The sequence below is a fragment of the Acomys minous genome (genome assembly GCF_964271855.1).
Source record: "Acomys minous genome assembly, chromosome: 11".
Lineage (NCBI taxonomy): Eukaryota > Metazoa > Chordata > Mammalia > Rodentia > Muridae > Acomys > Acomys minous.
The window spans coordinates 83,619,074-83,643,307 of record NC_140492.1 but is presented as its reverse complement, the minus strand read 5'-3'; the positions used below and the strand labels follow the sequence as shown (position 1 = coordinate 83,643,307).

Genomic DNA, 24,234 nt, shown 5'->3' with positions numbered 1-24,234 from the left:
TCTCCTCCTCTTCTTCTTCTTCCTCTTTTTTGTTATTTTCGAGACAGGGTCTCTCTGTGCAGCCTTGGCTGTCTGGGACTCGATTTGTAGACCAGGCTGGCCTTGAACTCACAGCGATCCATCTGCCTCTGCCTCCCAAGTGCTGGGATTAAAGGCGTGCACCACAATGCCCGGCACTAATTTGTTTCTACACATGACAAATAAAGGGGATATAGACTGCCATTATTGAGCCAAGGTGACTCAAAGTTAGCAATGAAGAAGCATTTTTATAAAACATTTTTGTAGCCGGGCGTGGTGGCACACACCTTTAATCCCAGCACTCGGGAGGCAGAGGCAGGCGGATCGCTGTGAGTTCGAGGCCAGCCTGGTCTACAAAGTGAGTCCAGGAAGGCTACACAGAGAAACTCTGTCTCAAAAAAAAAGAAAATTTTTTTTTTTGCTCTCTTAATGCAAGAGCTGTAGTCTTCTGTAAAGCGATATGACTAAGAATGGGAAAGACTCTTAAGTGTTCTAACAGGTGGTGGACGAATGCTCAGAGGAATATTTGGAGAAAATTTCAGGTTTGTGTCTCTGTGCTAACTGAAAATAAGATTTTGTTAACTTCTTTCGTCATGAATTTTGATAATTCAGTAATATTACCATGCTTTACTTATATGCCTACCCTCGCCCTGTAGGAAACCCTGCATGGATGGTAGTCCCTCTGTGAGGGTGACTGACTGGGAAGATAGTAGCCTTTAATGCAAGTCAGGGGACAGCAAGTTGGTTCTGCTTGTCTTTGCACACAGCACCGCTTTCCCATGTCTGTACTTATGTACATGATTTGGGAATAACACAATATACTTGCTCTTCAGATATTGGCTAGCTGAAAGAAGACGTGACTGGCTTTCTACGAAACCATTGCTGGTCATCAGTGTAATTTTGGGAAACTCCACGAGATAGCTGTCCTTCCTCCTGCATTGCCAATCTGTGCTTGCTTATAAAGCTCTGTGTGCAGATGCCCCTGCTGTTTTTTACTTAATTGTCAAATAATACTCTGTTTTATGGATATGGCTCTCATTTATCATTTGTTAATTGGTGGGTGTTTTGTTGTTTCTACTCCGTGACTGTTATGCTGTTGTAATATCTGTGTACAGTTTTCTGGTGTGTGTGTATGTGAGGAGATACACTTTTCAGTTCTTATGGTGATACACTCAGATGTGGTCTGTCTCAGTTGTTGATTGGCCTTACTTACTCTTTGAAAAATTGTTGGCAGTTTTCAGAATGTGTGTGCGTGCGTGCGTGCGTGCGAGCGAGCGTGCGTGCGTGTATGTGTCTGTGATTTTGCATTCTTTGCAACAATGTATGAAAACTTATTTTTGTCATCCTTGCTAAAAGTGGTTTTTTGGTTTTGCTTTTTTTTTTTTTTTTTTTTTTTTTTTTTTTTTTTGCTATCTTACTTGTTGTAAGGTGTGATTTCATTATAGTTTTGATCAATTTCTCAGATTTATAGTGACTTCTTTTTTTCATGTGGCTCATCTTCTTTGAATTTTCAAGTCCATTGCTATTTTACAAATTGGGTTGTTTGGCTATTGTTATTGAATTGTGGAAGCTGTTCGAGGATTTTGGAGAATAATTTCTTACCAGATATGGCACTTGTGAATATTTTCTGTCACTGTACAGACTTTTATTTTTACTTTCTTGATAGTGTCCTTGTCCTTCGGGAGCTGGGGAGGGAACTAAAACATTGATGAATGGATTTATATGTATTTTCTTTAGTTTCTTGAGCTGTGGATCATCATGGTCATAAAACCATTCCCTAACCAAAGCTCACAGACACTTATTACCAGGGCTTTCACCTTAGTTTTATAGAGTTTTTTTTTTTTTTTTTTTTTTGGTGTTTGTTTGAGATAGGGATTTTCCACATAGCCCTGGCTGCCCCGGAACTCTCTCTATAGACCAGGCTGGCCTCGAACTCACAGAGATCCGCCTGCCTCTGCCTCCCGAGTGCTGGGTTTAAAGGTGTGCACCATCACCGCCAGGCCTCATTTTCGTTCTTATGTGGTATCAGTTTGGGGTCTCGCCACGTTCACTTCCATTTTCATTTCCAGTATTCATACAACAATTGTTGTAGAAATTATGATTTTGTCCTAAAAAAAGCATTTAATAAACTTAGCTGTGACGTTATACTGCTTAACCCACTCACATTTAATATGGGCTGTTGGTAAGATAGGACTAATGGCTCTCATCTTTCTTCAGCTCCTCATCTCTTCTTCTTTTATTGCCTTCTGTTATTTTTAAAAGGTATTTTCCATTTCCATCTCAGCCTCATGGTGGATTTCTTTAGTATGTTTTTTTCCATTTATTTTGTTGGTTGCCCTGGGGATTACAGAACTCTAACCTGTAACAATTAAGTTCATTTATTGTTTTTGTTTTAAGAACTTTTTTCCGACTTTTTTTAAAAAAAAAGATTTATTTATGTATGTACACAGTGTTCTGCCTGCATTAACATCTGGAGGCCAGAAGAGGGCACAAGATCTCATTGTCGATGGCTGTGAGCCATCATGTGGTTGCTGGGAGTTGAACTTGGGACCGTTGGAAGAGCAGATAGCCTCTTAACCTCTGAGCCACCTCTCCAGCCCCTTCAATTCACTTATTAAGCTAAGTGTGTGCAGAGCTCCGCATTCACTCCACAGTACTGAAAAGAACAAAACAACACAGACAAAACAAAGACACCGCAAACCTGAGCAATAGACACAAATCCACCCCCAGCAAACTCATGTTTTCTGTTTGTTTCATAGGTGCTATGGATTTTATACATTTCTGTCATGGGAACGCTGCTAGGTTTTTTTTTTTTTTTTCATACACTCAATTTACTTTCTAAGAGTTCCTTTAACTCTCATCCTGGAGAAACCTCCTCTCTTGAAAAGAAGGTAATGAGAAACAAATTCTCTTAGGTCTTGTTCATCCGTGGATGTATTAGTTTAATCTACCATTCGAATGGTAGTTTTGCTTCATTCTTTTTGATTTTTTGAGACAGGGTTTCTCTGTGTAGCCCTGGCTGTCCTGGACTCGCTTTGTAGACCAGGCTGGCCTCGAACTCACAGCGACCCGCCTGCCTCTGCCTCCCGAGTGCTGGGATTAAAGGCGTGCGCCACCACGCCCGGCTAGTTTTGCTTAATTCTTGACGATTTATTTCGTTCAGCACCTTGAATTCATCAACCTCTGCTTCTCACGAGAAGCCAGATGTAAGTCAGAGTCTCTTACGTGATTATGGCTTCCCCCTGCAGTCACGGCTCTCCATGGGTCTCCTTAGCCGTGCCTTAGAAGTAGTTGGAGTGTGCAGGCACGCAGACCAGCGTTTCTCATTGTAGTGTGAAGCTCTCAGCCTTCCTCTCAACACATCTCTTCCTTTTCTTCTGGAACTCTGTTGTGTATCATTTAGTGTATTTAATGTTGTACAGTAGGACTGAAGTAATTGATTTTTCTCCTTTTATTTTCTATTCTGAAGACTAGATGACGTCACTCATCTTCACGTCAGTAATTTGCTTTTCTCCTTTCAAGTCCAATAGCTAGTTTATATCAATTTTACTCATCTCTGCCCCCGTGTGTTGGCTGTAGTTATTATTTACATGTCTAGTAGGTTTGCTGTGCATGAAAGTTGGCTATCTTAAGTAATATAAGTTTAGGTTTGTAAATCAGCATTTGAAATTTCTTGAATGTTCTAACTACTTAATCGAGTTATTGTATTTCTCAACTCCAGAATTTCTGTTTTTTTCTTCAAACAAGGTTAAACTTTTTCTTTCGAGACGGAGTTTCTCTGTGCAGCCTTGGCTGTTCTGGACTCGCTTTGTAGACCAGGCTGGCTTTGAACTCACAGCGATCCGCCTGCCCCTGCCTCCCGAGTGCTGGGATCATAGGCATGCACCATCACTGCCTGGCCTAATTTTAAACACTTTATTATTCACCATTTGGCAAGGGTGATGGCCAACTTTTGGTTGTCAAGTTGGTATGCCTGGGAAGAGGGACCGTCAATTGAAGAATTGCCTACACCAGATTGACACATGGGTGTGTCTGTGGGGTAGGGGCTGGCCCACTGTGGGCGGTGCTACCTCTGGGCAAGGTGGAGGGAGCAAGCCTGTAAGCAGCTTTCTTCTGCAGTTTCTGCTTCACTTCCTGCCTTGACGTCCTGTCTTGGGTGTGACAGACTGTAACCTGGTCAGTGAAGTAAATTCCTTTCTTCTGAAGACTGGTTTTTGGTCAGCGTTGTATCACAGCCACAGGAAGCAAAGTAGTACAGTAAGAAACTGTTGTCCTGGACTCTTTCTAGTTATATAGATGTGGCTTCCTAAGTCTTTGGAAAGGGTTTGGAATGGATACGGTTTTGTAGTCAGACCAACATCTAGGTTCTTCCTAAGGATAGTTTATAGTGGCTGCTAATTCCTGTGCCTATGTGTTGTCTATAGTTTTTATTAGGTTTTGCTCTTGTTGGAAATTGGCCATTTTAAGCAATATCATCTTTTGCTTTAGGAATCAGAATGTTTTGGATTTGTTAGTGGTCTATTTAGTGACTTTTTGACGTAATTTTTAAAGTATATATTTCTTTTAATGCGTGATATCGGTATCTCTGTTTGGTCAGTTTTGCCAATGAATAACTGGACAGCAGTTTTCTGAAGTCCCCCAAAGCCGTAGGTCTCCTGTTTCTCAAGAAACAGGAGTGTGCACATCGCAGGCAGTTTATGGCTTTACTTCACCGTTTTCAAGCCAGCCAAAATGAGATTTCGTCACAGAGCTTTCATAAAGATGTGTGCAGTCCTGTAGTCCCATATTATGTGTTATCTTTTCGTTTTCAAGACTATGTCAGGGATTTTTCTACACCCCCAGGGCATATGGGCATTCACATGTACACACACACATACACACACAATTAATAAATTCACATATATAGAAATACTGTAGGAATTGTCCTTTTCTTTGGGGATTATGAGGGTTCTCCCATATTCCTCTTGTACTTTCTTTTTTTCTTTTTCAAGACAGGGTTTCTCTGTGTAGCTTTGGGTGTCCTTGACTTGCTTTATAGACCAGGCTGGCCTCGAACTCACAGAGATCCACTTGCCCCTGCCTGCCGAGTGCTGGGATCAAATGTGTGCACCACCCTGCCCGGCTTCTCGTGATTTCTTGATGTGACTTCCATCAATTAGCCAACACTAATTTCATTGTATATGTTCTTTCCAGACATTAGTTCTTCTCTAGTAAATGTTGGGATTATTTTTATAAAAGTGTGTTTGTTCCTCTTAGTTTATTTCTTAACCTGGCTATCACACAAATAATTGAGACTCTTTTATATTTGGTTATAAGTCTTGAGCAGTTTAAATCTGTTCTTAACCCTCGATGTTATCTTGACTCTGGCTTTGCCAAAATCCTCATGACCTGCCTTTCAGTTCTTTCTTTGCTCCAGCGGAATCTTCTTCATCTCTCCTGCACCTCTGCCTATGGCTGAATCCCGTGGCGGAATCCCCTACTTCCTCTCTACCTCCTCCTCCCCTGGTTGGCCGGAAGTCCAGCCTTATTCTCTCCCCTGGTCAGTGGTTGGCTGTAAGCTGCTGTATTGACAGATCAGGGGACAACTGGGGAGCGGTGTGGAAACAACATTGAGACAAGAGATTCTTTGGAGAAGGATTGAAACCAGACTTTGGGGGGCGGAGTTGTTACACAAATCAGCATTTGAATTACACTGACCAGATGCCTACAAGCAAACCTTGGTTCATTTCCTGTGGAATGGTGTTAGAGCCAAAACTCTGGGCATCAGAGAGAGAGATGCTTATTACTACTGAGTTGCTGCTGTTCCTAAGCCATTTCAACTCCATGTACTTAAAATAATTATGAGGTGATAATACTTCAAATTTGAAGAAGCTTCATATACTATCTCTTCTCATCAATAGCTACTACTTGCTGGGTCCTGTAATACCTGAAGCTTCAAAACTGTGTAGTGCAGTGAACAAAAATATGGCTATAAAGCCTATATTCTGTAGCAGAATAATTTAATTTTTAACATGATTTTGATATTACTGAGTTGCTCGATGAAGTATAATCTTTCTTTGCAATTGCATTTGCTGTTAGTTTATATTGCTCCATCAAAGATATGCAATTGTGTATTGTGAAGCTACTGGATATTTGTTTTGTCTGTGATTTTATCATCATTGGATGCACCCGTGTGTGTGTGTGTGTGTGTGTGTGTGTGTGTGTGTGTGTGTGTGTGTGCGTGCGTGCTGTTTGATGAGACAACACAGTCATAAAAACATCAGTCCAGAAGTATGTCTGTTAAGTATTGCCTTCCATAGGGGAAGGAAGCAGTAGGTGAATTAAAAGCAGAACATCTTGTAAAATTTTAATCTTAGAGCTATATGAATATGTCATAACATTCAGAAAATAAAGATTAGGTTAAAATATTTTTTCTAGCTAAGATAGCAAGTGATCTTTTTTTTTTTTAAATAAAGATTTATTTATTTATTTATTATGTATACAGTGTTCTGCCTGCATGTATGCCTGCCCGGCAGAACAAATAGATGGTTGTGAGCCACCATGTGGTTGCTGGGAGTTGAACTCAGGACCTTTGGAGGAACAGCCAGTGCTCTTAACCTCTGAGCCATCTCTCCAGCACCCGCAAATGATCTTTTGGAGACCCGAATCTGAAGTGGAGAATTTAAACTTTGCAGACTGTGTTAAACCAGAGTGTATGTGAATGGAGAGGGAGGTCAGTCTCTCATTCCGGCACGGTAGGATGGCACAGATGCAGACAAGGAAACTGGGCACCTGGTTAGTGAGAGGGAAACGCAGAAGATGTTGGAGCAGGGAATCAGGAAAATGGGACCCGTGAAGGAGTCCATCAGCGCCTGGCCCTGCAGGCTCCATTTATATTGCTGCCATTTTGTGTGTCCTGGAAGTCTAGCAATATAATGTAAGAGCAGGAAACATGGCGTTGAGGGCGACTATGAAATGGGAGATGGAGTCCACATTCTAACAGAAATTCAAGTAAGTCAGTTCTTGGTAGCCCACCTAACATAAATGGATTTAGATGAAGAAGGAAAAGAACGTAGTATTGAAAGGATCCATGCGAAAAAAATCACAGGAGTCTTGGATGAGGGTCCGAGTAACCTTGCAGCATTGGTCTTGGTGAACATGATTATTTCAGAGATAACATGACAACTAATTTAGATTTATGCATTTGTCAGTTATTTTAGTTTACACCAGCGTTAATGATTCGGGGTTAACATATCTGGGCCTCAGACAATCTCAAATGCGTTGCCAAGGCGTCTGCGTCTGACTGTGGGGATAGACGGCTGAGAAGTGTCTAACTTGACAAAAATGGAGTCAGGACAAGATGATGTTACCTCAGTCATATCACTATCTTTCATGGTTCCAAGCAGTCAGAGAAAAATAATAAAGACCCCTTTCTTCAAAAATTTAGTTGTTGAACCTGGAGAGATGCCTCAGCACTTAAGAGCATGTACTGTTGGTCCAGAGAACCTGAGGTCGGTGCCCAGCTCTCTGCCACCTGTACCTCCATCTCCCAGAGACACAGTGTCCTTTTCTGGCCTCTGTGGGAGGCAGCATTCATACACACACACACACACACACACACACACACACACACACACACACACACACACACAAACACACACACACACACCACACACACACACATACCCCAACACTAACACAAATATGGTCTCCTAATTAATGTTAAAGAGGTGAAAACATTGAATTGTTTAGCCTAAGTTTCAGGACCGAGAGAGATGGCAGTCCTAAGAGAGAAAAGGTGGGTGGAGAGGTTGGTGTGACTTCACTGCGTTCTGCACTGTGGAGCCCTTGGACAAGGCAAAACCACAGTGGCGGGAGTCTGAGGGACTCATTCTTTCTTAGAAAAGGAGTCCTCCTATTTCGGTTGACGGTAGAAGCAGCTCAGGCAAAGTTAAGAGATGGCACATGCTGCCAAGGACACACACACACACACACACACACACACACACACACACACACACACACACACACACACACACGAGTGCCATAGAGGCTTTCTCTACCCCTGGTGGAGCTTTTCCACAGGTCAGTTTAGATACAAAAGCTTCCCAGGTCGGGTGTGAACTTCATTTGTGTGTGTGTGAGGGGAAATGACAGCCCCATGCCCTCGAGATTATTTTGTGGCAGAGAAGATGCGCATGGAAGACAAGAAGGACAACAGGTCTGGCAAAGTAAACACATCCTTTCCTTATCCTAGATCACTTCCACTAAGTGATGTTTCTTCTTTTTGTCTCACAAGCCGTCTCAGGTTTCACACTTTACTTGCGGCTTGAGAATTAACTCATCTAATTTCAATTATTATATCTGCAATACTTATGTTTGGACTAAGGGTTATAAATACACAGTTCAAGTGCTAGACTAAGCAGGTACCATAAGCCTAGTTCTAAGTATTAGTTCTAGAGTTCTAATTCCTAATATTCTGAATTTCAAAACAGCAGCCTAAATGGCTAATGTAAAACATTGAATGCAGAAACTTTTGGAAGGATAGAAAAATGCAAAGAAACATAAAAATCACTTGACTACTCTAATAAAGGCTGATTACTCATCATATACATACATAAATACACTCTCTTATACATATAAGAATATGCGAGTTTGTCATGTATTTTAATGTAAAATATTTTAGATGAACATAGAACCAGAAAATTAAAATTTATTTTTTTTTCTTTTTCTCTTTTCTTTTTCCAAGACAGGATCTCTCTTTGTAGCCTTGGCTTTCCTGGACTCATTTTGTACAACAGGCTGGCCTTGAACTCACAGAGGTCCTCCTGCCTCTGCCTCCCAAGTGCTGGGATTATAGGCGTGGGCCACTGTGCCTGGCTTAAAATTTCTAATCAAACACATTCTATGGTATTTCAGAATGGTTTTCCTTATTATTTAAGATAATTATATAGTAAGAATTAAAATAACACATACTGTAATTCATTTCAAGAATTAATGCATATTATTGTAGGATTTTATTTTATTTTATTTTTCTAAGATAGGGTTTCTCTGTGTAGCTTTAGCTGTCCTGGACTCACTTTGTTGACCAGGCTGGCCTTGAACTCACAGCAATCCACCTGCCTCTGCCTCCTGAGTGCTGTATAGTAGGGTTTTAAACGGAGAGTTGATCTACTTTTTGGTTGCTTGATGACCCAATGCAAGGTGAGTAACTTATTAATTTGTGATGATCTCTCATAATTGTGGGCTATCAAGGGTTTAAGTGGTTTGTTTGTTTGTTTGTTTTCTTGCTTGGGATTGATCTGCCATGGTAGCGAAGCCAGAAGCAGCTGAGGCTAACTCACTCGAGTGCTTCATAACTTACATGTCCGATATCTGAACTGGGATATTAAGTCTGGGTGTGACGTGTGGACCCTGGAGAATACTCAGGCATCCCTCTTGCTGTGTGGCTTCTCCACGGGTTTACCGGGGCTTCCTCACAGCATGGTGGCCTCGGGGGCAGATTCCTTACCTGATGGCCGATTTTTGCTGGGCCAAGCATGAACCGCGATGCCACATTTCTCCTGCGTTCCATTGTCTGTGTGTGTCACCAAAGTCAAGGTTGGAGAGAATTTTCACTCCACAAAGGGAGGGACAGGAGGAAATTTGCAGCTGTCAGATCCCATCCTTAGTGGTTTTATTTAATGTCCGAGTGTGATAAACACTTGTATTTTAACCTTCATACTCATGGCTTAATATATCCTTCTGTACCATTTTAAGTAAACAAACTTTGAGAGAAAAGACTGTGGGTGTTAAACAGATGGCAGCAGCATTGTTGGAAACAGTCAGATTTTCACACAAAATAGCACGAGGCACCACTGCTGCCATCACCCCCAGAAATGTGTACATTTCTATAAAAAGTGTGAAAATAGTTCTCTGGCATTGAACTAGCATTATCCTTTGTAGTCTAAGAACTACAGTAGCCTTGACTAATTTTATAATCACCATCGTGCAACAAAGTATTTTTTCTTTATGTTTCTTAAAAAAAAAAATAAACCAAGCAATGTGACAACGAAAACCACATGAAAAACATTGAAAATGAAAGAAATCATAACCCAGTGGTCCTTAATTTTAATATTAATCCAAGAAGCAAAACGAGAGTTCACTTTTTAAAGTGAGATTGAACTCTTTTCTGTAAATATGCTCACTTCCTAGTTTGTGTGATTTCACTGACATGATGATAATTTTGTAAAAATAATGGACACATCTCAAATTTTCTCTTTTCTCTTAGTTAGGATATTGTTTTTAAATTATCTGTATTATCATTATGTCTGGCTAGTGATCAATCAAGACACAGACGATTGTTATATTTTATTTTATTTTATTTATTTTGTAGACCAGGCTGGCCTTGAACTCACAGTAATTTGCCTGCCTCTGCCTCCCAAGTGCTGGGATTAAAGGCGTGCGCCACCACCGCCACCACCACCTGGCCCCAGCTCCATTTCCTTTTTTAAAATATTTATTTATTATGTATACAGTGTTCTGTCTGCATGTAACAACTACACGCCAGAAGAAGATATCAGATCTCATCATAGATGGCTGTGAACATGTGATTGCTGGGAATTGAACTCATGACCTTTGAAAGAGCAGCCAGTGCTCTTAACCTCTGAGCCATCTCTCCAGCCCTCCACTTGTTATATTTTAAAATAGCCTTAGTTAACCTGGGGCAGGGCAGATACCAATCCTCAAAACTATCTGTTGTAGTGGGGCAGGCATGGGATCTCTGCCTCAATCCCATGCCATTGGCTTCCAATAATTTTTTATCAAGTTACCTCCCATTCATAATTTCAAATACCTGTTAATGGTTTTTTTTTGTTTTTTGTTTGTTTTTATCTGGGCTGGATTCTTTATTCACGCCGGCCATGTGTTTTTCCTCCATCTAACCCATGGTGGCCTTACTCTCTTTTCTTTAGTTTTTTTTCTTTTTTCCTCGTGTCTCTCTCTCTCTCTCTCTCCCCCCCCTCTTTTTTTCCCCCAGAGTCCCTCTCTATTCTAGCCCCACCTATCTCCTTTCCCCTGCCCAGGTGAGATGGCTTTTTATTAATCAAAAGGTGGGTCACAGAGACAGCAAGCAGTAATTAACATCAAAATACATCAGAGCATCCCCCAACATTAGGGCTTCTGTTACCAGAATAAAGTGCCATACCAGGACCAAAAGCAACTTGGGGAGAGAAGGGTTGTTTCTCTTACACTTCTGTGTAACAATCTATCACTGAAGGAAGCACGGTAGGAACCTGGAGGCAGGAGTTGATGCAGAGGCCACGGAGGAGTGCTATTTAGTGGCTTGCTCGACCTCTTTTCTTACAGCATTTAGGACCACCAGCCCAAGGGAGGCACCACCCAGAGGCCCAGAGACACCTATACCCTCCTACAACAGTCGTCAACCAAGACAGTACACTGCTGCCTTGCCCACAGGCCAGTCTGACAGGAGCGTTTGCTCAGCTGAGTTTTCCTCTTTCAAAATGACACTAGAGCTTGTTTCAAGATGACATAAAAGTAACCAGCGTGGGCAATGTCTTTAGAAGTGAACTATCCTGGGAGCGGGACCTGTGGCTCAGTGGTTCAGAGCACCAGCTGTTCTTACAGAGTCCCTAGCTTGGTTCACGCTACCCAGCTCACAACCATCTATAACTCCAGTGTCGAGGGACCCAGTACCCTGTTCTGGCCTTTGAGGATGTCCGGCACACACATGATGCACAGATAGGTCATGCAGGCAAAACACCCACACATATAAAATTTAAAGAAGGAAACAAAAACTTAACTCTTCTTTAAAACTTTGACGTTAACCACCTAGCTATAACTGAGATTTTAGCAATCTACCCAATTATATCTGTCATATGTTCCCTTAAATACTGCTGTTGAGAAACTGACACACGTGGGATTATGTCTTTACGAATGCTAATACGGTGTTTCACTGATATTCATCGCCCATGTTTATAGTTAGGATAAATTTGATGACTTCATACAGTCATATGGCATAGCTGATTTAGGATTATGTACTCATGCTGACATGAACGACAGAATAAATTGCCCACCTTGAGCTGTAGGGTGTTAAGCAAAAGAAGGTAAAGTGCTAGGCAAGTTCAGGCTCGCTGAGGGAGATGCTAACTGCCTGGCCCCCGGATTAGCCTCTGGACTTGGGAGTGATCGGAAAAGGCCCTTCTCAGCATTTACAGTGTGTTCCTATCTCAGCTGCTAAATATGTTTAAACTAATGTCTTCCTTCTGGAAACATCCTTGGGGAGGCATGCTTGTGTAGCATAAATTGTGCAGTTAGTGTGCATTATTTTGAGCAGGCACTGTGGGTTAGGTACTGTGCTGACACTGTTACATATGTTTCTATAACACTATGGCCAGGCTTTGAGGCAGATGATTTAATTCCGTGTTTTCAGATGAGGAAAGAGGGTTAGAAGCACAGTTAACACTTAAGATGTGAGTCCACTGGCTAAGATTTAAACCTGGGCAGTGTGAACTCAAACAAGTATTTATGTGTATAATATGTTTTTTTTTCCTTTGAAGCACAAATTATTAGTGATTTAGAATCAGACTAAGGTCATGGCAGAAGAGTGAATGAAAGAAAAAGACATGACATTTAAAAAAGATTTATTAGCATTTTTATTAGTTTCGAATCACTGAGTGTGTGTGTGTGTACGTGTACATGATGTGTGGGTGTGCGGAGATCAGAGCACAGCTCTGCAGAGTCAGTTCTTCATGGACCTTTACATGGGTTCTAGGGACTGAACTCAGGTTGCCTGGCTTTCATAGTGAGTGCTTTTACCCTCTGAGCCATCTTGCCATCCCTAACATGATTTTCTTAAAGAGACTCAAGGTTACTAGATGATCTATTTGATTGACAAATTAACAACAACAACAACAACAAAAACCACTACAATTGGCTTATGAGAGAGAAGTGTCCAACTCTTTTCACTGCAGGGTTTGGCGGCAGGCAGCAGGGGTGGAGGGCAGCCTAGGAGGTGGACCCATTCTCGTTTTGTTTGAGTCATGTTTGGATGGTGGAGCGTCAGGCATGGAGAAGCACGGCAGCAGCTGTAGGGTGAGACTGCAGCCCTGCAAGTGCGAACAGGCCTTCACTTAACAAGTGTTACTTCCCAGGGTGATGGTATTGCCAACTTGACCCGCCACAGAATCACCTGGGGAAAGTCCACAAAATGGAGCGCCAAGATTAGGTTGGCCCTTGGGCTGTGCCCATGAAGGACTCCTCTTAGTGGAATTAGTTAAGGTGGAAAGACCGAACCTCAGTAGGAGTGGCACTATTCCCTGAGTTGAGAAAGTGGTGTGAGCAGTTGGCACGGGTGTGCTCGTGTCTCCGCTTTTGAGTGCCAATGTGACTTGCTGCATTCTTCCAAACACAAAATTCCACTCTCTCCCCCATTTTTTAATTAAAATTTTTACTTTTTACATATACATTTATATTATCACTCATATGTGCAATAAACTACCTATAGCAAGAAGAACCATGACACAATCAGGAATTATATAAATATTACATTCTTAGTGCTTTGGCTATTTGTATTTGACAGCCTTGAAGAAAACATCTTTCCTATCTTGGTGCATCTAAAATTCTGAATGTAAATCAATCTCCATCACATCTTGTCATTATCAATTTTTTTTTTCCGAGACAGGGTCTCTCTGTGTTAGCTTTGGCTGTCCTGGACTCACTTTGTAGACCAGGCTGGCCTTGAACTCACAACGATCCACCCATCTCTGCCTCCCGAGTGCTGGGATTAAAGGCGTGCGCCACCACGGCCGGCTGTCCTTATCAACTTAAAACATCTGTCTAGACCTAAAAACATCTTAACCCCTGAAAACCTAAGCTTAATTGTAAAACTGAGCTACCTGGTCTTCATATTACATCTCAATTGTTATCCCATCCGTTGTATCCTCCCATTGCTCCCTCCTTCCCATTTTCCCCTACTCCCCTCCCCTATGACTGTGACTGAAGGGGACTTCCTCCCCCTGTATATGCTCAGGGTATCAAGTCTCTTCTTGGTAACCTGCTATCCTTCCTCTGAGTGCCACCAGGCCTCCCCATCCAGGGGACATGGTCAAATATGGGGCACCAGAGTTCATGTGAAAGTCAGTCCCCACTCTCCACTCAACTGTGGAGAATGTCCTGTCCATCTGCTAGATCTGGGTAGAGGTTCGAAGTTTACTGCACATATTGTCCTTGGCTCATGCCATAGTTTGAACAGGACCCCTGGGCCCAGATCTGCCCGTCATAATATTCTTGCAGGTTTCTAGGACCCTCTGGATCCTTCTATTTCCCCATTCTCCCATGCGTCTCTTACCTAGAGTCCCAATAGGATGTCCTTCCCTCTGTCCCACTTTCCTGGTAAGTGAAGACTTTCATGGGACTCTTAACTGCTAGCCATCTGTTCCGGGCCGGATTTTTCACCTTTTAAATCTTGCCAAAAGTGACCTTTTATTTATTTATTTATTTATTTTTATAAACACAGTTTGAACTAAAATGTATTCCTTTGGCCTCTGGGTTGAAGCCTCCAAGTTCCCCATGCTTTTCTCTTCTTTACCTGCCAGAACACAAACACCCCTCTAGGAAACACAGTGGCTTATTTCTCCACAGCCCAGAGTGTTTGCTGGATGAGACTCTAGGGAGAGTTCCAGGAAGAAGCCATTCTTTCTCTGCAGGTAATATGGAATCTCGGCACACGCACGAGTTTAGACCTAATTAGAACCATGCTAAATGACATCATTTCCAGACAAATCAAAACATATGTGAAATTATAGGATTACTGTTTATGAAGAGTTACAGGTGAAAAACATTAGATTCGTAAGGCCAGAAATTTATTTGTTTTTGAAGATGGAGTGGTGCCATCTAATGGTGGCTCCAGAGATCTTAAGCACTTGATCCTTATTTTTCAAAAGAGTAAAAAGAATGCCCACAGCTTTGCTTCTACCCTAGCGGAGAAGCTAGTGATAGCTGCTGTCTGCAGGTGAGATAACCTGGTAGATCCGCCGTCCTCCAGTGGAGCATCTCACACCTGTGAGTGTATGACAGCACTTGGACTTGGTGGGTTAAAAAACCACATGAAGTTGGGGTGTGTGTGTGACCAACAGGAATGGATCTGGCAGAAGTTAAGGGGAGGGACTAGGGGTGGGTATGACAAAGTGTATCATATGCATGTATCAAATTATCAAAGAATTAATAAAAAAAATTTAAAGTCAAATATGTCTTAGCTGTGCCAGGACAGTTCCCATCACACGGTCAGATTTCTCACTATGTGAACAAACCTAGATTTACCTAACTGCTTCTGAGTTTGCCTCAAAATATGTAGAGGATTGAGACGTTCATCTTCTGCTTTGTGGAAGTGGGTAGAGAAAGCATAATTGCAGCCCAGAAGCTTCTAGAGTCCCACAGAGCTCCGGAGCTGAAGCTTTGCAAGAAAGTTCTTCCTGGATGGGCAGATGTGGTCCAGTTAGGAGCAGTGTGGATGGGCAGATGCGATCCAGTTAGGAGCAGTGTGGACAGGCAGATGCAGTCCAGTTAGGAGCAGTGTGGACAGGCAGATGCGGTCCAGTTAGCAGTTGTGTGGACAGGCAGATGTGGTCCAATTAGGAGCAGTGTGGATGGGCAGATGCGGTCCAGTTAGGAGCAGTGTGGACGGGCAGATGCGGTCCAGTTAGGAGCAGTGTGGACGGGCAGATGCGGTCCAGTTAGGAGCAGTGTGGACGGGCAGATTGGTCCAGCTAGGAGCAGTGTGGACGGGCAGATGTGGTCCAGCTAGGAGCAGTGTGGATGGGCAGATGCGATCCACTTAGGAGCAGTGTGGACCGGCAGATGCGGTCCAGTTAGGAGCAGTGTGGACGGGCAGATGCGGTCCAGTTAGCAGTTGTGTGGACGGGCAGATGTGGTCCAATTAGGAGCAGTGTGGATGGGCAGATGCGGTCCAGTTAGGAGCAGTGTGGACGGGCAGATGTGGTCCAGCTAGGAGCAGTGTGGACGGGCAGATGTGGTCCAGTTAGGAGCAGTGTGGACAGGCAGATGCGATCCAGTTAGCAGTTGTGTGGACAGGCAGATGTGGTCCAGTTAGGAGCAGTGTGGATGGCTTTGTCTTTGGCCTCATGGGGACTCATGCAAATGGGTGTAATGGTATTATTATTGCCAAAATGTTAACCTTAAATATTGCGTAATGAAGTTAGAAGCCAGAAGCACAGAGCCCAGATTTAAAAGAAATGTATTCAAATCGGATTTATATTAAGTAAACACAACTGCAGCTTTCAGTTGAGGCTGAACCTTTCATTGGAGTGATGGTTTAGACGATCAAAGACTTCTCTGTGTCCTGAGGTAATTCGCCCATCATGGCTTCCTTTGAAAAAAAAATTGTCACAAAGTACAATGAACAGACGTTTACAGACCTGACTCATGAAGTGAAGGCATTTAGAAGGCTTTATTCAATTTATTACTTAACGTGTGGCTCCCTGTTAATACTATTCCAAGAGTACGTGGGATGCAGGAGTGAATTTCACGTGATGTTCAATACAAACTGGTTAATGTCTTACCAGACACCCCCAGTATCTGTAGCCTACCGAGCACCTGTTACATTAGGCACCACCCATGTGCCCTAAACGTTTACCTCAGAAACGTCTTCAAGCAGTGTCTAAGTCTGATGGCTTTTAATCAATAGTAATCAAGGTTGAATTGAACAGCATGCTTCACCTGTGCTCGTTATGATGCTGAAACTATCTGCCACACCATTTCTTTTTGGAAACTGCAAGGATAAATTCAGTAGTAGGATGGGGGAAAAAAAGAAAAAGAAAAAACAGTTAAAAATTACTTGCCAAATACAAACAATTCGGATAAGGAATTCTTTCTTTTTAAAGATATATTTATTAATTATTATTATTATGTATACAGTGCTCTGCCTGCATGTACATCTGCAGGCCAGAGGAGGGCATCAGATCACATTATAGATGGTTGTGAGCCACCATGTGGTTGCTGGGAATTGAAACTCATGACCTGTGGAAGAACCTCTGAGCCATCTCTCCAGTCCCAGGATGAGGAATTCTTAAATGCTAAATAATTGATGATGGGGATGATGAAGCTTCTCTAGTTCCACAGTAGTAATCCTATAGTTTTAGAGCCCGTTAGTAAATGTAATAGAATTCAGGTAATTCTAGCCTTGAAAACGTCGCTCCACTCGGATCATATTTTCAGTATTAATTACCTGGTGGTCACACTGTGGGAAAATGCTTGCTAAGTCACTGATGGCACAGGCTGAAGATGCTTGCTAAGTCACTGATGACACAGGCTGAAGATGCTTGCTAAGTCACTGATGACACAGGCTGAAGCTGAAAGCACCACACACCCCTTGGTCTGCACTGGTGATGTTTATTTCTTTTCGGGACACATCTATCACTTGCAAGTTTGGTACAGTTGCTGAAACAGGAAAAGACAGAGTTAGCTTTCAACCTGATGAGAGACAACTTTCTTTTGTTTTCTAGCACGAAGGCTCAAACCCAGGACTCTGGGCATGCAAGGCAAGCACTCTACCACTGAGCCATGTCCTCAGCACATGTTCCTTTTTAAAAATAGAAATTGATTATTATAAAATTAATTTGATCCCTATGTTTTACTTTACACTGCTACTTTGTATTTATTTTTACCCAGTTTCTTTTCTTTTTTTTTTTTTTTTAAAGATAAGAATTAATTTCTTCTGGAACCATTTGGTGCAACTATGGCCCAGGAACACAGATTTAGGTTACTCCAAATTCCACTTTCCAACATGGAAGAAGTTTCATCAAGTTTTGTAGTTTTACAGAACAAAGAAAGTAAAACAAAACAAAACAAACAAACAAAAACCCAAAGCAAATGTGAAATATATTGGTGAGGACATCAGAGAGGTGGAGTGGAATGGGGAAAGATTTCCGATGGGTCCAAGATGCTATCTGAGCTTTTAAAAAAATATATATATTTTAAATGTATTCATATGACATCTCAATTGTTATCCCACCCCTGTATCCTCCCATTTCTCCCTCCCTCCCATTTTCCCCTTATTCCCCTCCCCTATGACTGTGACTGAGGGGGACCTCCTCCCTCTGTATATGCTCATAGGGTATCAAGTCTCTTCTTGGTAACCTGCTATCTTATCTGAGCTTTTAAAACACTTTTTATAAAACCTATATTCTCATTACAGAGTTATTGAGGTGTTAACTAGAAGACTATTTTTTTTTTTCCGAGACAGGGTTTCTCTGTGTAGCCTTGGCTGTCCTAGACTCACTTTGTAGACCAGGCTGGCCTCGAACTCATAGTGATCCACCTGTCTCTGCCTCCTGAGTGCTGGGATTAAAGACGTGCACCACCACACCTGGCTAGAAAACTATTCTTATTTTCTCAGATTATACTATCTCTTACATTTCCTAAAGTACTCATTAATATGAAGCTATAAAGAGAAAGACACCAGCCTAGATAAATAAGAGCAAACATTTAACAGCAATAGTAAACCTGGCATTTAGTGTTAAGGGGTGAGTAATCAGAGTGAAACAGAAAGCTGGACAGAGGTCATTACCAAGAAAGACCTGGAAGACGTTGTTGGTGGGCTGCGAGTTCTGACATGCGGAACATCTGCCCATGCTGAGGAGGGCAGGGAGACACACTCCTCCACCCCACAGAGGGAAATAGTGGCAGAGGAGCCTGACCTTGATGAGGGGGTGGGGCCTCTGGGAACCGAGGCAAACCCACCTTCTTTGGGTGGCCCTGTGTACACAGTCATGTGGAAAGCGTTCTCTTGGACTTGCCATCATGGCCCAAGGGACACCATGTCCAACAGGGGAAGAAGATGAAATGGCTTGAGGAATTAGTTTTTCAAGCTCCATTCCTCATGGCCAGCTAGCATCCTGTGGGAGACTGTGAAATAGGCAGGAACACAGTGAGGGGAAGAGAAACCTGTATTTAATGCTCTCTTGCGCGCTCTCTCTCTCTCTCCCCTCCCTCCTTCCCTCCCCCTCTCCCTCCCCCTCTTTTTCTTTCTCCCTCTGTCTCTTCCCCTCCCTTCCCCCCCACCCCCACCCTTCCACGTACCTTCACGGATAGCATTTTGGCGCTTGTTTTTGCAAGCATCACTTTGTAGAACTATTGCAGTATAGAATTTTCATCTGTTACACGAACTTTGCTCGCATAAAATTCTAAACCATTGAAAACCAAAAGGATCTGGAAAGCCTGAGCAGAAAGAATTAATGCCAAACTCATTTAAGTAGGTAGATAGATGCCTGCTTCCTTCCAGGAACTAAGCCACGGGCACGGGCCTGCCCTGCGCTGTTGTTTTGGAGACGTCTCTGGTTTTACCCAGGTGTCCCAGCTACTCAGGTGTTGAGGTGGCGAGGAAAGGACTGAGTGAGATGGTGACATCTGTACGAGAAAAGGAAAACCAGCCCCTGTGGTGACCTCTGTGGGCGATTGGGGAAGACTGATGCTGCTCAGTGTTGGAGACTTGGGAGGGTCTCCACTTGGGAGATTGTGACACGGGATCACAGCGCTGCTGGGTGGGTGTTATTAGATCAGTGTTGTTGTTGAAAGTGACACAGGTGAAACCAATATAGGAGATAGTGTTTACTTATTGTAAGCATATGTGTGGGTGTGTGCATGTCACAGCATGCTTGTGCTTAGAGAATAGCTTGCAGTAATAGATTCTCTTCTTCTGCCTTGTGGGTTCCTGAGAGCAAACTCTGGCTGTCACGTTTCTGTCAAAGAATCTTTACCCAGCGCACCATCTCACAGGCCCATAAACAAATGTAAAATCTTGTCATAAAGATTAAAAAAAAAAAAAAAGAAAGGTAAGGCTGAACCTAAAAGCTTATTCCCGCCCGATGGCTTTAGATTTAGCAGAGCTGTCGATGCCGCCCCCGACCAGCAGGAAAGACACCAACACCGGGAACTCTTCTGGCCGCAGTTTATTCAGGAACGTGGACTACTGGAGTGACCCCGGGAAAAGCTCCCACAGAACCTTTATAGTGTGCCTGGTCCTATCAGAGACTGCCATGTTGTCGCTCTTGGTTGGTGCGTTCGGATCACGCCACCTCACGCTATGCCTTGTTCGGATCACGCCATCTCATGCTATGCCTTCAGGCATGCGCATAAGGGGCTTGCTCAAAGGCGCACTGCGCATGCGCATAAGGGGCGCATTGCACCCAGGGAAGCAGCAGGGGGCGCTGCTATCTGTGGCTCTCCACACAGAGCTGCCTTCATGTCACTGTGAGGGACCAGTGCCCCAGGTATCACAGTTCAGAGCTTGACACAGAGAACCTACATCTCACGACTTGAGCAAAAGTTCTCAGACTCTGTCCCCTTGGTTTTGATTCCCCAGGCCTGGCTCATGCGCCTACTCCTGAGAGTCCCTTAGAGTCTAAGACCATGGCTTAATTATCTATGGGTCCTCAGCGATTAGCAGAAGGACTGTCCAATGTGGGGACTGGCTCTCAAAATACAAATGCTATAGCAAGCTGAAAGATGCATCTCTGAAAGCATTCAATTTATATTTTATGAGCTATTCAATTCTATTTTAAATTTTACTTTTTTTTTCTTGTAGAATTAGGTGACTTATATTTTTGTGTTAGGACAAACCGAACTTCATAGTACCATCAGGGAAATAAACAAAGATGTATGTTAATTCTCTAGTCTCCGAGCACGGTAAGAGTTCTGTTGAGAGACGAGAAATCTGTTGGCAGCAACAGTTATGATTCCCTCTGAATCAGCCCACGCAAGAGTGGGAGGTGGGAGGTAGTCAGCGATGGTTTGAGTGCTGAACTGTGACATTACAGAGAGGAAGGAGGATGTCATCAAGGCTAAAATTATTCTCTCACAGTTGTGACAGAATATGAATTATGTATTTTAAACATATGTTGCTGAAAATTCATTTTGTGTTTTCGTTTCAGAAATCCTTTTCTCTACATAAATTGGATTCACATGTTTGTTAGCCATTTCTTTATAGCAAATCTTCAGTCTTACATTTTTTAAATTTACATTATTTCCTCCTAATATAATATCGCCATTGATTATCTGGGAGTTTCATACAGTGCACCCTGAAGTAATACTAAAGACCATGCAAAAATTTAGTCAAACCTAAGAAGAAAAAGTGACCTGAAATCCTAGTCATACTTAGAATAAATGTCAATTACTAATGCTTGGTCTTCTGAGTTTAATCAAAAAGGGGATTTTCATATATTCGATTTTTATCATGATAGCAGAACATGTTCTTAGTTACTTTACAACACACAATATAGTGCATTGGTGTAATTATGACTGTCTTCTAAAGGAAACTTCACTTTCATTGCTTTGTTTCATCATTTATCTATTCAAGATTATCTGTTATCTATGACTTTATCTATTCATCTTTGCCCCAACAATCTGTCTTCTCGTGTGAAAGATGAAAGCAAAAAGGATGCACTTGCCAGTGACATCATGCAGTTTGAGGCGTTTCCAATCGTGCTGGTTTGTTCCTTTTGTATAATCTCAGAACTCACTGATGCGAGCCAGTTGAAAAATGGGTTTCCTGGGCTGGAGAGATGGCTCAGTGGTTAAGAGCACTGCCTGCTCTTCCAAAGGACCCGGATTCAATTCTCAGCACCCACATGGCAGCTCACAACTGTCTGTAACTCCAAGATCTGACACCCTCACAGCAGTGCACATAAATTAAATTAAAAAAGAAAAAAGAAAAAAAAAGAAAAGAAAAATGGGTTTTCTGAGGTAAACATGAGATGTGGGCACTCTAATTGCCTGGGAGGTTGTAGGAGCCGAGCTGTTGAGTTCACTGGTCTCAATATGAAAAGATGCTGTTAAATATTTAAGGTCTTGGGGGAACTGCCGTTCCCACAGTGTCATAAATACCTCCAGTGCTCATTAGAGTAGTAAGGGGAACCTTCAGAGGCCATGGCAGTTGTGGCTATTTTACACGACTGTCAAGTGTTTGAGCGGTTGGAAACATGTGGCATGGATGGTCTGTCATTATGAAGGGACCATATGGCTTTTAGGAATGAACGTTAAGAGGCAGGGTACAAGGTTTCTGGCTGGGGATTCTGGGCAGAGTCTCCAGGAACCAAATCCTGCCTGTCTACCAGCACAGTTGAGGCACAGTGTATGCCAACTAACCTGCCTGGGCCTTCGTTCCTACGATTATAGCGTGAGGTCTATGGCTCTTGACCCTCCAGAGAGATGTTTTGGGAACTGAATGCATTCGTGTGTGTGTGTGTGTGTGTGTGTGTGTGTGTGTGTGTGTGTGTGTGTAGTACTCAAATAACAGTGTATAAATAACTGTTTGCTATTGTGACCCTCTAAGGTCAGCACATCTTTTCCTTTTAAGACTCACAGAATCTTAAAAGTACAGAATAGGTAGGAAAAGCAAAGCAGAAAGCGTGTGCTAAGTTACCACCTGTGGCTTGTGGAAAACTCAGGAGGAACTGACGGCTACAGCTGTGGGCTTTGACGCCGCCCCGCTGAGCGCCGTTCCTCACAGTTTTGAGCAGTGTGTTTGTAAGGGTTCCCAGCGTAGCCTGCGGTTGCATTAGAGAAAACAAGGAGCACCTGAAAACCGCAGATTCCTGGGACCCAGCTTTGAACCCGGGGATAAGAATTTCCGAGTGAGACTTTGAGAGCTGCACCGCCATGGGTGTGGTGCCCTCTCCTCCCGCTGCCTTCTCACGCCCGCTCTTGCCCACCTTGGCATTCAGATGAGCTTGTTAGTGCTGCAGCTCAGGTTCGGTCTCCTATTTGAGGACCGAGGTGTGTTTCTTTTGACGCAGCCGGGGACGGGCCCCTCCTCACCCTTCCATTTCTTAACTATTTTCATTGCCTCCAGGTCCTTGCGTTCCCATAGTTTGTCGTAATTGGTGTGTGAAATCTCTCTGGCTTTAGAAGCCACAAAAGATCTTCTCTGCTTCATTGTAGTTTAGGAACAAATGCAAAACAAAACCGCCAAGCCGCTGGGCCTTCTGACCCCTGGCCTATGTTTGTTCCCTGGACTGCATTTGAACTCTCTCTCCCTCTTTGTGTGACGTTTACAATCAAGAGGCATGTGCGACATCACCGAACAATCAGAAACGCTTGTTAGAATACACTGGATGGGGGGGAATATTCCAATTAAACTGTAAACAAAAGGCTTCACACATTTGGTACTCCTTACATAGAAAGTCATGTGTAGCCATGTAAAAAAATAACCGCATTGTGAAGTTTCATTGCTTTTTGGCCAAGGAAAGATGAAAATGAAGTCTGTGGCTCCTTGGGAGGCAGTGCGACTCTGCTTTATGACACAGTTGTTTAGAATGCACAAATGTGTTGTGTTCACGTGACTGGTCACATAGATCCATTGGAATCTTAATGATCCGCGAGATGAATTGCTCTCATTTTTAAAGGAGCATCTACATTACAAAACAACAGTGCTTCAGCGAGGCCACGGCAGGGTTGTGCTTTTCAAAGCTCTTGAGCCACATGCAGCTGAAAGTGGGAACAACACTTCTGCCTCATAAACACACAGGCTGCAGTATGAAAAAAGAAATGGGCGTTATCGCAAGGCAACACGGTTTGGCTGAGTTTACTTATTCTAAAGCAGCATTTGGCATTGCTGTAGGAAGTGTTAGTAGTTCAGCTAAGAAAATGGATGAAAGAAAGTTAAGTCTTGGAGATTTTAACCACCTTGGAAGGACTGAGAGTTTCAAATTATTGTGTTTACAATTTAGGAAAAAGTCAAGGAAAATGCAGATGTCAACTAAGAAATCAATTAATTTTAAGGTTTATCTTCAGCTTTTTAGTTCTGGATGCCACTTAACAGTTTTATTTGGAAAAGATGGATTTAATTGCTTTTCCACGGTGTTGCTTAGGTTTTTCCCTGGGTGATAGGGTGAGTTTCAGTAAGTTAAAAAACACCAATCTTGAATTCAAGGCCAGACTGGTCTACAAAGTGAGTCCTGGACAGCCAAAGCTACAAAGAGAAATCTTGCCTTGAAAAACCAAAAAGCAACGAAACAAAACACACCGATTATCCCGTATTTTGATAAAATAATTTTTTTAGTATTTGAATAATGATTAATTAAATATTTTTTATTGTGTTAGCATGTAAAACTTTGACAAGGTATGCATTATGTAATGTTTAAATTAGATGACAGATTTACTTTCATTTGTGAGAATCTTTTATAAAGTGTGTTTTGACTAACTTCCCTTTTCAGCTCCTCCTAC

At 42.6% G+C, this 24,234-nt stretch overlaps 1 protein-coding gene and 2 long non-coding RNA genes across 3 annotated transcripts in view; 1 reads left to right on the top strand and 2 right to left on the bottom strand.

Moving 5' to 3' along the window:
- The window catches only part of ADGRV1 (adhesion G protein-coupled receptor V1), a 517,649-nt gene that overhangs the window by 4,737 nt on the left and 488,678 nt on the right, over positions 1-24,234 (top strand). The window lies entirely within an intron of this gene.
- LOC311609146 overlaps positions 1-24,234 on the bottom strand; it is a 1,107,741-nt gene that overhangs the window by 947,309 nt on the left and 136,198 nt on the right. The gene's annotated exons all lie outside the window — the stretch shown is intronic.
- On the bottom strand, positions 16,320-17,521 carry LOC311609015. Its single transcript, XR_014783231.1, has 3 exons — positions 17,240-17,521; positions 16,649-16,783; positions 16,320-16,381 (listed from the first exon to the last, which is right to left on the bottom strand). It is a non-coding gene; the product is annotated as an uncharacterized lncRNA (long non-coding RNA).